At 37.9% G+C, this 17,976-nt stretch overlaps 1 pseudogene; it reads left to right on the top strand.

The window, feature by feature from the left end:
- LOC101150301 (uncharacterized) overlaps nucleotides 1–15,295 on the top strand; it is a 31,307-nt pseudogene extending 16,012 nt beyond the window's left edge.
- Nucleotides 15,296–17,976: the final 2,681 nt, after the last annotated feature.

Genomic DNA, 17,976 nt, shown 5'->3' with positions numbered 1-17,976 from the left:
CTGAGTGATTCCAGCGACACATAACAAGATGCTGAACAGAGAAACCCATGTCCGAGTTCTTGGCCCATCTCTGCCACCATCCATGGAACTTTGTTAAAGAATGGGTAGGCTTTGTGATATTTAAAGACATGTCTAGCTTCATCACTCCGTGACTCTAGGAAACTCATGCCATGAAGCAGCCCCTGCCAGTGTGGAAGCTCTAAAATCTTAGAATTGTTTTTTCTTTTACGATATTAAGTTCAGCTTTTGTTAAAAAAAAAAAAAAAAAAGGAGACATTTTCTATTTTATCTACTAGTGGCTTGAGGACTCTTTTTCCTTGAGAAACTTCCTTTGCTGAATACCAGGCATGTTTAAGTACTTTAATACTTACTTTAACAACTCTAGCAGCTGGGTATTATTATCTTCATTTTACAGATAGGGAAACTGAAGCAATACTTTAGAAATTTGCCTGAAGCAGTAAGTAATTGAACTGGATGAAGCGTAAGAAGTTTGACTTCAGAGTCCATGTTCTTTCTTCTATAATTTATTGTATTTTACATTTAATTTTCTTTCGGAATAGGTATTGCATTTACATACTTAAAGAAGCAAACAATATAAAAAGTTATATACTGAGATATACTGAGAATCTTATCCTCACACTCTTCTCTCCTCCCTATTAAAAAAATTTTATTAGATTTTAAATTTCCAAGATTTCTTTATGTAAATACGAATATTTTTGTTTCTCTTTATTTCTGCCACAAAGGCAGCATTTTAGATATACTGTTCAATTTGTTTTGAAAAAGAGTCATAGTTTTAAATATTCACTATTCAGTGTTTATTTGAAAGACATAAAATCAGTAAAGAAAACAGAAAAGAATGTCAGCATAAACACATATCTACTTCACCTAGATTTTCCAGTTTTTAACATTTTGCCACCTTTAGCTTTCTCTGTCTAGTCATCTTTCTTGTTGTTTTACTGAACCATTTGAAAGTAAGTTGCAAATATGACACATTATTCCTAAATATATCAATGTGTAACTTCTAAGTAAGCAAAATACCTTTTTATACCTTGCAAAGTTAATATTGATTCAATAACATCTAATATAAAATCCTTATTCAGGTTTCCCCAGTCGTGCCACAAATGTCCTCTACGTTTTTTCTGATTCAGGAAATCACAAAGTGCATTTAGTTTTATGTCTCTTTAATAGCCTTTTACCTGGAAAAATTTACCGCAAATTTCTTGTCTTTCCTGATATTATACCAGATGTTTGGTGGAACATCTCATATGCTATTTATCTGATGGTTTTCTCATTTTACATTTAGGACAGTTATTTTGGTAAGACTACTACATAGGTGACGTTATATCCTTCCCATGCAGCACATCAGGAGGTCCTGAACCAGTTTTTTCCTTTATTGATTTCCTTACATTTGATTACTTGGTTGAGGTTATTCACCAAATTTCTCCATTGTAAAGGTCACCTTTCCCTTTTTAACTTTTCCCTTAAGACTCTATGATTATCCTGTTTCCCATGGCCCAGACTTTCATCTAATAATTCTTACTATTCTTTGATGATTCTTGTCTGAATTAATTATCGCATTGAGGTGGGAAAATGGTAGTTTTCAAATTCTGTCATTCCTTCTACAATTATTATAGCTAAAATTCTTACTAACAAGAGCTGCCTTCCATATACACATTATTAAATTTAGTAACATTTTGGCCCCATGGATGTTTTTAACTCATATATTATAGTCCATTACTGTCATTATTCTTTCTGATTCTCAAACTTCAACGTTTTAAATTTGACCTGATCCTATATTCAGTTCACCTATTTCCATTAGTCTTTGAATACTGTCTTACTTTTTGGCACAAATAGATGTTCCATACTCACCTTGTATTTTACCTAAACATTATGCTTTTTCCTCCGAAAATATATTCTGGAGATTTCTCAAATCACTTTACTAAGCACATACTCATTTTTTGACAGATGCATAGTATTTTATTCTATGGATTGTTTATTAAATCTGTTCCCTTGCTGAACTTGAAGTTATTTCCAAACAACCTTGCACACATGTCTTTTTATTCCTATGTATTGGTAGAATAGATTTCTGAAAGCAAAATTACTTAGTCGACAAAATACGTACTTAATTGTTGTTAGATGTTGCCAGATTCCCCCTGTATGTATTGTACCATCTTGTACTTCTACTAACAATGCAAGAGAGTCATCTTTTTCTCTCAGCTCCACAGTGTATAGATTCATACTTTTGGATTTTGCCAGTTTCACAGGTAATAAAAGATTTGTCAGTCTAGTTTTAATTGGAATTGTTCTTTTTATAAAAGAGGAGGAGCATGATTTCATATATTTAAGAATCATCTGCATTTTTGGGTAAACCATCTATTTATACATTATGCTTATTATTCTATTGAGTTATTGGGTTTTTTTTATCTCAATTTCTGGGACCGGTTTATATAAGGAAGATTAGCCATTTGTCTGTAGTATAAATCGCAAAGAAATGGTCCCTATTTACCCTTTGTGTTTTTTCCTTAGATTACAGTTTTTTCTTTTGTCTTGCAAAAGTTTTTGATTTTTATTTAGTCAAATTTTCTATCTCCTTTTGTATGGTCTCTGCATTTTGCATCAAATTTATAGGTCCAAGGTTATAAAGAAATTAACTTAGATTTTCTTTTAGTTCTCTTATGGTCTCATTTCCCTTCTTATATATTTGACGAATTTGGAGTTTTTCTTGGTTTGTAAGGCGAGGTATATATTCATTTTTGTCTTTTTCCAAATGGATAACTTCCTATCCCAAGATTATTTATTACAAATTCCATATTTATCCTACTTGAGATGTCATGCTCATCCATATACTGAATTTTGGTATATTTTGAGATTTAGCTAAGAACCTTCTATTATGTTCCATTGGTCTATTTATTCATGTGCTAATGACATAATGCTTTACTTAATGAGGATTTATGATATATTTTAATATCTATGTAAGCCTGTGCTCTGTTACTACTTTCAGATTTTAAAGGAATTTTTTTTTCGGGTCTTCCTTGCTTATTTAATTTTCCAAGTAAACTTGGGATCAGTTTTCCTGACTTCAGAAAAAGTCTTAGTATTTTCATTAAGATAGTATGAATTAGTGATTATAAATTAATTTAGGGCAACTTAGAGTTGAATTCTGATATTGGATCTACTTATCCAAGAATATGGTATATCTTTCTATTTAGATACATCTTTCCATTTAGACATCCGCCTGGAGGGTGTTAAGTTTTAATCACCAAATTTTGCATATTTTTATTAAGTTTATGTCAGGTATTTTGTCTCTTTTATTTGCTATTGAGAATGAGAAAGAAAGTGTATAAGATTAACCTGGAATATCTAATTACAGCAGAAAGAAAAAAATTAATAATCAAAGATTTCTGAGGACATATAAAAAGGTATCGGATCCAAATGGAAAGGGCTCCTGCTGGCCAAAGCTGAAGCAATTTGAGTAGCCAAAAGAATAATAATCAAAGTGGATTGAAACACAGTCAAACATGTTAAAATCCGTAAGTTAATAATAACACTTAAAAATAGTGACTCTTTGAAGTTGACAGATCAAGGCATTATGCTGATAATTGATGAGAAAAGTAATAAAATACATAGCTTGCTTTCCTGTGTGAACTCCATTTCAGGGCAATTCATTGATAAGGGAAAGTCCTTTTTTAAAATAGGACAGTTACAAATGAAAAAGCAGGTAGGCATGGTGGCTCACGCCTGTAATCCCAGCACTTTGGGAGGCCGAGGTGGGCGGATCGTGAGGTCAAGAGATCAAGACCATCCGGGCTAACACGGTGAAACCTCGTCTCTACTAAAAATACAAAAAATTAGCTGGGCGTGGTGGCACACACCTGTAGCCCCAGCTACTCAGGAGGCTGAGGCAGGAGAATTGCTTGAACCCAGGAGGCAGAGGTTGCAGTGCGCTGAGATTGTGCCACTGCACTCCAGCCTGGGTGACAGAGCGAGACGCCATCTCAAAAAATCAGACAAACAAAAAAAGAAAAACCAATGCTAGAATTAGAATATCATCATTTTGCAATCCTTAAAGAAATAATGGACTTAGATAACAATCATGAAATGATGACTGAAACCATTAGATAAGAAGCTAATGAAGAACTTTATAATTGATGGAGCATTCTGACAATACATGAACTCTCTGTCACAAAGTGAGATAGACATTGTGTGACTCTCAATGTGTTGCAATAGGAAGTACACAGAATGAACTATTGGTAAAATATTTAGTTACTACTCCACAGGAAATCCAGGGATAGAGGAACATGCCAAAAACACTAAGGCAAAATCCAGAACAGGGGAATATGCTATCAGACAAATGACCCCATTTCTTCAACAAATAAATGACAAGAGAAAAAAGAAAGAAGGGCACTTTCACAGATTAAAAGAAACATAGGAGAAATATCAACCAAATGCAATGTGTGGACCTTGTTTAGATCCTGGTTCAAATAAACCAAATGAAGAAAAAAAACTATTTAAGCAATGGCGGTCATTAGGTGATGTTAAGGAATTTGTTACTTTCAAGTGTGATGGTGGCTGGGTTTGGCTATAAAATATTCCAGTGGTATGGGACAATGAGGGGAAAAAATGAAGGAAGAATGACTCTGAACATTAAGTACATTCAGAGTGCATTATACTATTCTCTCTACTTTTGTGGATGTTGGAAATTTTCCATAATAACAAGTTTATAAAACAACAAATTAGAAAAAAAAATATGAATGCAGTGCTCTAACAAATAATTGATTGAATCATGTAGATTTAGGGATTCTAAGTTCTTGGGTTATAGAATGTTGGTTTTAACTGTGGTCACCAAAGAATTACATGTGAATTCAGGTTACAGAGAATCAAGACCCATGGGCATGCTTAGGAAACCCATCTTTGATAATGTAGTGGGTTGACTGGAGGTCCTTCAAAAGAGGTGTCCTCCCAAACCTGTGAATGTGACATTTGGAAAATGCGTCCTTGCAGATGTAATTAAGATCTGGAGATGAGATCATTGTGGATTAGATTGGTCCTAAATCCAAAAACAAATGCTATTACAAGAGGAGAGAAGGGGAGAAAACAAAGAGGAAAATGTGACCTAAAGACAGAGGTAGAGATTAAAATTATACATCCATAAGCCAAGGAATGCCAAGGATTGCCAGCAACTCCCACAAACCAGGAAGGGGCATGGAATAGGTTTTCCCTCAGCATCTCCAGAAGGAACCAACCTTGCCAACACCTTCACTTTAGACTTCTGGCCTTTAGAACTGTGAGAAAATAAATTGAGTGTTTCAAGCAGCCTAGTTTATAGCAAATTGTTATGGCAGCCTTAAGAAATAAATACAGGTGAAAAGAATGAAAAGGATGTACAGAAAGAGGCAGAGATGAGAGATAAGACAGATTCAAAGACAGAGATGAGAGAAGAACTTACTTAGGGCCTAACAGCATCCCTCTTCTCATGGAACCAAGATGTACTTAAATTCCATTATTTCTTGCAAGGATAGAAATCAAACTTTCTAGTGGCAAATTTCTGGAATCCAGCCTTCTCACATTTTTGAAAACAGGTATAATATTGACCCATCTCTCTAGTCTTCTGGGAAGATAGTCATTTTCCTGATTCCTCAAATATATCCTAGATAATATTGTTAAGTGAATTCATCTTCATTCAATTCTGCAAGCCTAAATCTATGGATTTAAAAACTAGGTTGTTAATATTAAAGTATGCAAATATGTTTAGTGTCATTAATGATTCCAAAGTTAAAATTTTGATCAATTTGTGGGCCAATTAACTTTACATTGCCCTAAGATTTTATGCAGGCTGCATCTTAAGTCTAAGCTATACCTTTGATCATCAGTGGATCAGGAGAGTGTGGTTGAATGAGTACAGAGGCATTTACTTTGAAGAAAAAATATCTGTGGAGGACACTGTGGATTTGCTTCCTCTGCATCATTCCAGGGCCCTTCTAGTGCAATTTCCTCTACTTCAGAATAATAAACCTAAAAGCTACATCTCCAGGCTTCCTTGCAGCTAGGCTTTAGTTTCTGCCAATTAGATGCATTTATGGGAGATTTGGAAAGCAGAAATAATGTAAAAGACTAGGTTTTGGAATACTTCTACCATTTTAGTTGGCAGCACAACCCTGGCAATAGGCTGTATTCTGAAGTAGATTTTAGTTTTCAGCTTTATAGGGATAGAGACTGGGTGGCAACCTCCTTTTTCTTTTTTTAAAAGAAATATATCTGACAGATATGGTGTGACTTCACTGTAGTGATATCAGCTTCCTGGTCCCTAGATTGCTGCTAGTGAGGTGCATTCCTGAAGCTCCAGTGTTTTCTAAATTTCCCACCTTCCTGATTGAGGCAGAGGTAGCAACTCCACTGGTGAGCCAGCTCAGTGGTGATTTTCTGAAAGTTATTCCTGGAGGCCCATTCTAGAACTCACTTTTGCACTCATCCAATACTTTTATAAATGCCTATTTTCCAGTTTTAAATCTCTTTCACTTTAAATACCACAGAAGCTTCAGCTTTATCAACTTGAACACTAACTGGTATAAGTCAAGGTTCAGGTCCTGACTCGGTTGTACAATATTATTCTACTGAGAATAACATATGCTTATTACTGTCAGGTCCTACTATGGGGGAAAGGGCAAGTTTAAAAAGATCGCATTTGACACCTCATTTTATGTTTTAAAATGCTCCTGGAAGGGCATATAAGAAATGTGAATAGGCCAGGTGCGGTGGCTCATGCCTGTAATCCCAACACTTTGGGAGGCGAGGCAGGAGGATCAACTGAAGTCAGGAGTTCGAGGCCAGGCTGGCCAACATGGCGAAACCCCATCTCTACTGAAAATCAAAAATTAGCTGGGCATGATGGCAGGTGCCTGTAATCCCAACTACTCACGAGGCTGAGGCAGGAGAATCTCTTGAACCAGGAGGTGGAGGTTGCAGTGAGCCGAGATCGCACCATTGTACTCCAGCCTGGGCGACAAAAGTGAAACTCCGTCCCAAAAAAGAAACAAACAAACAAACAAACAAACCCAAAAGAAACATGAATAGTAGTGATCTTTGTGCAATGAAATGATGGTGCTTTGTGTGCTTGTTTTAACAAATGTAGCAGATGCTGTAGGTTCACTGTTTATACCTGATTGGCCCACCTGGGATCACCTGTGGTTTCAATAAACAGTTTCATAACACACCCACAGCTTCCTACCTCAAGCCTCTAACGTGGGAATATGATTGGCTTGAATGTGGTGGGTCAGAACTGCTGGAGAGATGATGTTCTATGAGTGATGGTAAGTGGGTAAAGACCCCACATTTCTCGTCCCTCTGGATTGATTCTGGGGCTTGATACCATCTCCGAGAGAGTCCTCAGTGAGATTAAGTCCAGTTGCCCACATGAGAAACCGACTCATGAACGCACTCCTTATTGGCTTCCCTCCCTCCCCTAGCTTTCTTGCCCCACTCCCTCAGGATCACCCCACTTCCTAAGATCACATCCCAAATAAACAATTTGCATCTCAATTCTTGCATCGGGGTCAGCTTTGGGGGATTCAAATTAAGAAACAATGAACATGTATTACTCTTAAGATTGGGGGAAAATTATTTTAAAATCCTCTTATGAGGGGTTGTCCATATGTCAAAATACCAAATATATGTTAAAGAGGATATTTATATTTGGTTTTTGATTCGGATTGAAGGTAGAAATCTTTATTTCTTATTATCATGGGATCATATTTAAAGTATTAACATGGAGAATTTTTTGCATGTCTCTGAGTTCACTGAAAATTATTTTATTCCTCCAAAATCAGTTTCAGTCATTCACAGCAGCATCAGAAAAGAGGCCCCAAAGCAAGGCAAAAACAGTAAAACAAAATGGACAAGCAAACAGCTATCTGACCTAAAAGAAATAAATATTTGGTTGTATACTTGTATAGTGATGTTTTTCCACACCAAGAAGCTAAATGACTTTCACAGTGTCTAGGAGAAAGAAGTGTGGAAGATGGGGAGCCCGTGTGCACGAGCAGCATGTGAGAGGGCGAGAGGGCACAGAGGGCTGGAAGTCTCCCTCACTAGCAGGACCACGGGGCAGGTGCAATCTAGCACAGTACCCTGGTCTTAGTGGCCACTTATGACCACTGAACTTCAAGAATTAGCACTTTGTCCATCAATTGCCTCCTTGGGAGTTAGCCTCAACTGAGCTCTGGAAGCTTGCCCAGCTCACCATCTGACCCATTCATGTGGGCAATCTCTGTCAGATATGCCCACATGCTTACATACTCCACCTTCCCAAACAAGGTGGGGAGGTCAGGACACCTTGATGTAAAGGGTAAATTTTGCCTTTGAGCAAAGTGCAACCCTATAAAATTGCCTTGAAATTGCCTACTGAGCTGGGAAAATGATGAAAGCATTCCCCCTATTACATGATGACTGCTATTACTAATAGTAATTGTTGCTTATTTCAGTTCTTATGAGCTATGCTTTATATTTAATTTCACAGCAACCCTTTGAAGTGGATATATTCTTTCTCTCATTTTACAGATGAGGAAATGGAGATGTGGAAAGAGTAAGTAATACAGGGATTGTACCATTAGTGAATGCAGAACTAGACTTCTGACACCAATGTCTGACTGAACGTTTAACAAATATAGTATACATAGCACAAATTCTTACTACTGTTGTATTACAAACAAAAGAAATGGAAGAGACACATTTAAAACAGGGCAAAAAATGTTAAAAAATAGTTATCATGTTGTTGGATTAAGAACAATTACTTGCCTCCCATTGTCCACTAAAATATGACATTATTTATCATTCTGATGTTATTTTTACTGTCTCTGGTATATAGGTAGAGTCTTGGGCTTTAGATCGGGAGCATTAGTTTTTCACTTTAGTGTTATAGAAAGAATGGCCTTGGTTTGGACCATTTCTTGCTTATGATATCACCAGTACCATTAGGACACACTCATTTGGTATCATTCCTTTTTCCCATTACAAATTTTATCACAATAATATGGCACAATGCTAGAATTTTAATGGTTCATATAGTCCATGAAACATGATGGTAATAAACTAATGCTTTGACCTCAGCTTTTTAAGTGTTGATGTATTGTCTATTTCCAGCTTACCTAGCTCTTGCCTTTCCTCATGCTACATGAATGGGGATGAGCTGGAATGGACAGTCACTCAAAGCAGGAAATATTTACCAAGTGGAATACAACTGTCTATCAGCCTATTAAAAGTGCATAGGTGCTCATATTCCATTTTGAAAAACACAAATCACCATTTCTCCTGACAGAGAACACAAGGAGAATGCAAAACAGAAAAACACGAATCAGCTGTTATTACAGAGATTACAACAAGAACAGAAAGTGACACATTTATCATCCATTCTTGAGGCAACGGCCAATCTGAGAGCTGGAAGCACTGCAAATGCAACTTTCTTTTTCCTGCACTTGGCTGCATATATCTGTTAACAAAGTGAAAATTATTAGAAGATGAATCAAAGGCAAACTCTGCATCAAAGAACAGCCTCATTATTTATTTAAGACTCATACCATAACTCAGGTACAACCCAGAAATAGGATCATATCCTTTACGGGGCTAGCCAAGAAATATCCTGACTAAAAGGAATAGTTGGATCATATGTTTCGTGGTTTCATAGCCTATCACTGGGCTGTTTATCACAGACAAGACTCTTAAAAACAAAAACCACAATTATTCTTGCTACAATTCTCCATGACAAATAAAGTGCTATGTTCTTCTGGTAACAATTATGTGTCTGTCATTTTTCTACAAAGTGGTGATATCAAGATGAAAAAGCTCTACCCCAAGATGTTGTTGAAGTTCAGAAGAAAGCCTGTAGGAAAGTAGAGGGTGCTGGCAGAGGAAAGTGAGTTGAATTATCTTGGAGGATTTAAAGTGTTTCATTGGTGGAACATGGTGGCTCACACCTGTAATCCCAACACTTTGGGAGGCCGAGGTGAAAGGATTGCTTAAGGCCAGAAGTTCAAACCTAGGCAACGTAGTGACCCTATCTCTACCAAAAATTAAAACATAAATTAGCTGGGCGAGGTGGCACACACCTGTGGTCTCAGCTACTTGGGAGGCTGAGATGGGGGGATTGCTTGAGCCCAGGAGTTTGATGCTGCAGGGAAGCATGATCATCCACTGCACTCTAGCCTGGGTGGCAGAGAGAGAGACTCTGTCTCTAAAATAAATAAATAAATAAATAAATAAATAAATAAATAAATAAATAAAGTGCTTTATTGTTTGACCCTCATTTTGTAAATCCAGAAACTCAGTTTTCAAACCCCAGAATTAAGCAAGCTCAATTGATTTAATCATACATGCATACTTCATGGAGGTGTATAAGTATACTATATACAAGGAGAATGCTAATTCATTAATATATTACTTTATAAAGAGAGATACTGCTACACACTGAATCCAGGTTTAATTAATGGGATAGCCTCATAATGCATCCACCCTTAAAGCAGGGAAATTCTTTCTAGAGACTATATTGGGCAAGTCCATAGAGAAGGCCACCCCATTCTTTTCCCTTATGAATTCTTAACTATTCCTCTTTTGTCTGTATTTCTATGCTTTATTGGTAACCATCTCGCTTCTCTTGACATAAGCCTTCTTTAGATTTGTTACTATTGTATATAGTATAATAGATGTTCCCTGCTTCTTCTTACTTTATTATTTTTACTTCTAGTTCCAGTGAAAATTTTGTATTTAGAATACATTTGCAAATGTGTAATCCATGGTTTCTGTTTGCTATTATAATACATTTTTCCCAGAGATAGTCTGAAAAAAGTGGCCTACTGTAAAACAGTTTTGGGAAATGCTGCATACTATATGCCACTATTAATGATTCATAGTGCACTTCAGCATATTAAAGGATCTGAGAAACTCTATGCCTTAAATACATATATTAAGTTTGTTAACCTGATGTTCCCCCAATTTTCTGTCCAGGGAGTCCTTCATCTTGTAACATCTGTTAACATCTCATAGAAAACACTGATCTAATCACATGTGCTGTGTGCTTCTTTGATCACTTAATTTCAAACCAGATTTCTGAAAATGATCTGGATTATTGATGTGTCTCCTATACAAATAGATCCTTCTACAATTATTTAGGGAACAACAGTGCTGATAAATCCATAAGCATTTTCCCAAACTCCAAATCCATATATACAACATCGAATATTATTAATCACCATATCTTATTTCCTCTCTAAACATTTCTTTAGTTTGGTTCCCCTTCTTCGCCCTGCAGCCACACCTCTTTTGAGATGCTCATTGCTTTGCAAAATGATTCACTCCTTCATCTGACTCTCCTCAAATTTGCTTACATTACCAGAGTGATCCTTTAAATTATTCTTTTTCCATTAAGAAAGAACTTTAAAAGTAATATATGATCATTTTGGATAATTTGGAAAGTACAGAAATAGATACAGAAGACACTAAAAATAAGGCATTAATTCCAGCATGTAAAGAAAAACCATGTTAAGGTTTTATGAACTGTCAGTATGTTTCCTTTTATTGGGCTGGGCAAAGATTTTATAGAGAAGATCTCAAAAGCACAGGCAACCAAAGAGAAAATAAACAACTAGAATTTTATCAAACAAAAGTGTCTGCACAGCAAAGGAAACAATTAACATATTGCAGAGACAACTTGCAGACTGGAAGAAAATATTTGCAAACTATTCACATGACAAGGGATTGATATCCATACTATACAAGGAACTCAAACAACTCAACAGTTAAAAAAAAAATTTAAAATAGGCAAATTAGTTGAATGGGCATCTCTCCAAAGAAGACATACAAATGGCCAACAGGAATAGGAAAAAATGCTCAACATCACTAATCATCAGGGAAATGTAAATCAAAACCACAATGAGATACCATGTCACCCCAGTCAGAATGGCTGTAGACAAAAGGACAAAAAATTAAAAATGCTGGTGAAGATGTGCAGAAAGGGGAACTCTCACACACTCTTGATATGAATGAAAAATAGTCCAGCCATTATTGAAAATAGTATGGAGGTTCCTCAGAAAACTAAAAATAGAATTACCATATGATCCAGCTAGCCTACTACTGGGTATATATCCAAAGGAAAGGAAATCAGAATATTGAAGAGATATTTGCACTCCTGTGTTTATTGCAGCACTAGTCACAATAGCCAAGATATGGAACCAACCTAAGTGTCTATCAACAGGATAAAGAAAATATACTCTCTCTATATGCCATGGAATACTGTTGATATTCAGCCATAAAAAAGAAGATAATCCTGTTATTTATGGCAATGTGGATGAATTCGGAGGAGGTAATGTTAAATGAAATAAGCCAGGCACAAAAAAAAAACAACAAAAAACTGTGTGGTCTGACTCATATGTAGCTAAAAACATTGATCTCATAGTAGAGAGTAAAATAAGAGTCACTAGAGGGTGGGAATGGTAGAAGAAAGGGAGGGCAGCCAGAAGTTGGTTAAGGAATACAAAATTATAGCTAGAGAGGAAGAATAAATTCTAGTGTTCTATACCACTGTAGGGTGACAATTATTAATGATAATTTATTGTATATTTTTAAATAGCTAGAAGAGTGGATTTTGAATGTTCCTCACACAAAACATAATAAATTTTACAGGTGGTGGGTATCATTACACATCGTATGCACATATCAAAATATCACTTTGTACCCCATAAATATGCACAATTAATATGTGTCAATTAAAAAGAATAATATAAGCAAAAAATGTGTCCTTTGCCTACTACTGGAATGCTAGTACTTTTCCTAACTGATTTTAAGGCATTTATTAAGAATATTAATCCATGTATTTTATTTGTTACAAATATTACTCTTAGCTTTTACTTCCTTATATTGTCTTTTTTCTTCCCCTTTGGTTAACTCTTTTATAGGAAGATAACATGAAAATGTAATCATGTCACTTTCTTAGGAATAAACCTTCAGTGGCTTCCCAAGTGACTCAGCATGGCTTTGCCTTCCTTTCCAAGTGCCTAGTTAGACCTGCACATGTATCGTGCTCTAGCCTTTTGCAGCTACATATAATTCTCCTAAAGAGGCCTGCCCCGCTCAGACTGCTTCCTCTCACCAAAATGTCCATCTTGCCCCCTACAACTGGAAAACCGTCATTCATCCTTTGAGACTCAGTCCAAATTGAATTCCCCCATTCTCTTTCCACAGCATCTTCTGCTTCCTCTATCATCGAAGTTATAACACTGTAATAACTATTTATTTACTGTTCTTTTTCACTGATCTAAAAAGCAGGGATTTTTCTTATATCTATATTCAGAATCAGTACAATATGTGACGTATAGTAGACTTCAATAAGCGACTGCAGAATGAATGAATGAATGAAGTAGTAGAGGTATCCAGAAGAAAATGCGATTAATTCTGCCCAGGTGAAATAAAGAAAGGTTTTACAAGAGAGAGTGGTATTTGTAGAAGCTATGGAAAGATAAGTAGAAACGTGTTAAAAAAAAATAAAAGAGCAAAGAAAAATTATTTCAAACACAGTCATTAGTCAGAATTTACTATGTAATTTTACACTAAATTGGGAGCATGTGGTAGAAGATTATCTTTGGGTAAATATTTCTAATGCAGATATTTGGGGCCATGGTGCCATTCAGTGATGAGAATAATTTTTTAAAGGGCAGACAACAACAAAAACTACCACCATCCACAAAAAAATGGAAAACATATTCATACGGGTTAGAGGGTCTCAAAGAATTCACAGGAGGTAGGTTGAAAAGATGAAAGCCTTGACAGCTTGACAGAGTGATCTGACCAAGTTTCTTTCTAATCCTCTTAAACAACCACATGTAGCCTTTCAAGGAAGTAGTTTACTATGGACATCAAAGGAAATTTCTCCTTGAAGCAAGATGAGATGAAGAATCAAGCAAGATTGGAAACTGGCCCAAGATAAATATTTTAAGGCAATATGAAAATATTTGGGACATTTGGGGCAGGATAAAAAGGAATTAATCGGTTGTTGCTGAACTCTTGAAAAGTCAGTAAAGATATTAAAGGAAATCTTCTGGAGGAGCTGATTCTAAAGTGATGTGATAAATGACTCTTGAGCATGCTCAGAGAGCAGCGGTGCATTACCAGGGCAGGAGACTGAATAATTTACAACAATGATTGCATATATATGTGTGTGAGCATTCATTAGCTGGCAGAAAATAAAACACATTTGTTTGATCTCTGTTTGATTTAGCGTCAGGGGGTTCCATGATCTGGGATGAATTGATCATGTAAATAATGGATAACCACTGACTACCTCCTTTCACCCAGTCGTAAACATTTCTAAGCTTCCTGTTTTCACGATTTCATCCCCATCCTCTCTAACCCAGAGATATCGTCCCTGTCGCAGGCATTGTGGTGCATCACCCAGGTCCTCTCTACGGGACCCATTCTGGAGTTTGTTCACCCAGCTGCTAGGAGTGTTGGCTCCTGATGGCTAGTCCTGCGCCCTTCTCCGGGGGCTGCCCTCTGGGAGATGCCTCACTCAAGATCATGCCCCTTGCCATGTTGATATAAGGGTCAAAGGACAAGCTTCCTCTTCTGAATTTAGAACAGTTCTCATTAGCCATCTCAGCTGCAGAGAACTTCATGTTATCAACTAAGATTTAATTTGAGTATGTATCACAGGTCAGCTTCTATCTCTACGCGATTTTTATTCCATCATTTTCTTAAGTGTCTTGTTTCTGAGTGTGATTGCCAATAAACTTTCTGTACACAAATTTTCTTCTCAGACAAAGCTCATCTCCAGGGACTCTGTGTCAAAAGGTGGTCAAGTGGTCCTTGGAAACAGAATTTAAAGTGGGATTTTGGAGCTGTGTCATTCTCTGCCCAGATGACAATAAGGATCCTTTTTCTGGCAGTAGGTGGAGTCCTTATGTCCCTTGGCATGCAACATGCTATAGCTGTGCACTGTCCCGCCTGTACATGGGCACAGCCACCCTGGTCTGGAATGGCAATGCTGTTTCAGGACAAGAATCTTTGAGTGAGTTTTTTGAAATGTTGCCTTCCAGCGAGTTCCAAATCAGCGTGGTAGACTGTCAGCCTGTTCATGATGAAGCCACAATGAGCCAGACCACGGTCCTTGTTGTGATCTGTGGATCAGTGAAGTTTGAAGGGGAACAAACAATGGGACTTCAACCAGAACTTCATCCTGACCGCCCAGGCCTCACCCAGGAACACAGCGTGGAAGATCGCAAGTGACTGCTTCCGTTTCCAGGACTGGGCCAGCTAGTGGGGGTGGCAGAGGTCTCTTTGCTTCATTCAGCCCTAGCTCTGTAGAGAAATGCAAATCTCGACTCTCAAGGATGTGAGGAACACAAGTTCATTTCTGTTGTTGCAAAGACACTGCAGACTCCACTGTGCTGAGGTTGAACTCTTTTTTTTGTTGCTCAAGTTCTAGGAGTCCCTTTCCTGAATATATACTTGTTTGTCATAGTTTCCTTTTCAAAGTAGTCAACTTTTCTATTTTTCTAAAAAAAAAAAAAAAAAAGATGTTCACTAATGAAGAACTGGGAAGGGATACAAGTGGAACAGAAGGTGCTAGCTGGTACAATATCTCAAGCATTCGAAAGATACTAGGAAAATAGTAATGATAAAGCCTGCAGAACTGGGTGGCAGTTACTAAGGGCTACTGAGGTGCTAGAGAAAAATGATGGGAAGTTGAGAGTGATTGTCCTAGCTATCTATTGCTTTGTAACAAACCAACTCAATACTTAGTAGCAACCAAAACATTAATTTTGTTCATAAATCAGCCTCAGGCGGGGTGGCCTAAATGCTAGAATCTGGAATGATGCAAAGTCTTGCTCCCTCACATGTCTGGCAGTTGATGCTAGCTCTCAGCTAGAACACCTACCCATGGCCCTCTCACATGACTGCTTCAATTTATCACACCTCAGTAGCTGAATTTTTAGGGGGAAAAGTCCCAAGAGGGGAAAGAGAGTGACGTGGAAGCTGCATTGCCTTTTATGAATTTGCCTCTGAGGTCATGCAGCATTTACTACCAGCGTTATATTTGTTAGGAGTAAGCCACAACAGCTGGCTGAGACGTCAAAATCTGCTGATATGTTTAAACCCATCGGAATGATTAATCACTAATTTAAGGTAAGTTGTAAAAGTCAGAGGGCCCCCTTTATCACATTTTAAAAGACTCTCATCTTCTCTATAGCTAGAGGACAGAACAAAGCTGATGATCAGCCTCAGGAGTCCAGAGAATATTAAATGATCAACCTCAGCAAGTCTGCTATGCCAAGGTCAGAGCCTTAATTAGGAAGGAAGAGGAGGGTGGAATTTGGGTTGAACATCTGGGTCAACGCACTCAGCAACTTTGAAACCCCAGGTCATTCTCTGCACTTTGGGCCTGCAGAAGTGGCCCACTCCTTCCTTTAAATGCTAGCACCAACTTCTTGATGACAGTGCAAGTGCTGAACCTCCTAAGGGAGGGAAAGGACTATACCCTGAAGAAGCACAGACCACAGGAGCTGGGAGAGTAAGATGGGACTGGGTCCAGGGAGTGCTGATCAAGTCATGTAATGGAGTACTCTTCCGGGGCACAGAATGTAACACCGTGGCAGAGATCTCATGAGACAATGCCCATATGCCAGTAGGCTGGCTCTGGAAAGCCTAGGGAAAATGATGGTCCACACTGTATAAAGCAAAAACACTGGCCTGTGTTGTGACTCACACCTGTAATCCCAGCACTTTGGGAGGCAGAGGTGGGTGGATCACCTGAGGTCAGGAGTTAAAGACCAGCTTGGCCAACATGGTGAAACCCCGTCTCTACTAAAAGTACAAAAATTAGCCAGGCGTAGTGGTGCATGCCTATAATCCCAGCTACTTAGGAGGCTGAGGCAGGAGAATTGCTTGAACCTGGGACGCGGAGGTTGCAGTGAGCTGAGATCACGCCACTGCACTCCAGCCATGGCAACAAGAATGAAACTGTCTCAAAAAAAAAAAAAAAAAAGTAAAAACACCAGATGGTTGTGGCAAACAGTTGTGTAAGGAATCAAAATACTCAGGGAAGTAGGCATATTAGAAAAAAAATGCTAACATGCTATATAGAAGTTAAAAGCCCACAAGTTGACTTTATATTCAATGGCAGGACCCAGAAGAAACCAGTCTTGCCGAGAAGCTCAGTGGTGTCTGTGTTCTCTAGGCCAGGGTGATGATAGGTGATGCTGTCACAGAACTCTGTCCCTGAGAGCGGCAAGGACAATAGAATATTGAAATAATTGAGGCAAGTTGGAGGTGCTGAATAGCCAAAAGCAAGTGAATAAAATGATCATTAAAAGTGCCAAGGTCAAGTGGCAACTAGGGGAGCCTTCCCTACAGAGTGCTGGTTGATAATACATGTAATCCCTCGGGACAAGGTAGACGGACAACCAGCAAGTGTACTGTTCAGTCTGTATAACCAACAGAAATCAATGAGAAAGATTAGGAAGCTGAGGCAGATGTCTCAATAAAATGTTATGATCCTTGTTCAGTTTCTGGACCTGAGCCAGAGCCAGAGAGTATAAGTATAGCAACCCTGACCCCTAGATTATTTACTACAATAACTGCCTCTCTTTCAACTCGTATCTATGGCTACATATGTAGGTCCCCTAAGGACAGCTGACAGAAAAGGAAAGAGGCTTAAGAAGGGGTTGGCTTGGTATCTGGGTGCAAGGCCAAAATAAACCACTGCTCTCATATAGCCCCGTTCCCAGATGGCATCGAAAGACACAGGTGAAGGGAAATCATTCCAGTTATCAGAGATATGGGCAGTGTTCCTGGTCACCTACTTTGTCAGGAAAGAGAAGTGCTCTGCTATAAAAATATCTGGACTATGACTGTGTATGAATGGCTGCGGTGAATGGCTTGGTGAATGGCAAAGGCTTGTTGGTCGGGAGTCTAGAAGGAGAAGCACAGGTAGAATGA

Source organism: Gorilla gorilla, chromosome 14 (genome assembly GCF_029281585.2).
Source record: "Gorilla gorilla gorilla isolate KB3781 chromosome 14, NHGRI_mGorGor1-v2.1_pri, whole genome shotgun sequence".
Classification (NCBI taxonomy): Eukaryota; Metazoa; Chordata; class Mammalia; order Primates; family Hominidae; genus Gorilla; species Gorilla gorilla.
Note: the sequence above shows the minus strand (reverse complement) of the source record. Positions and strands in the feature narration are given on the sequence as shown.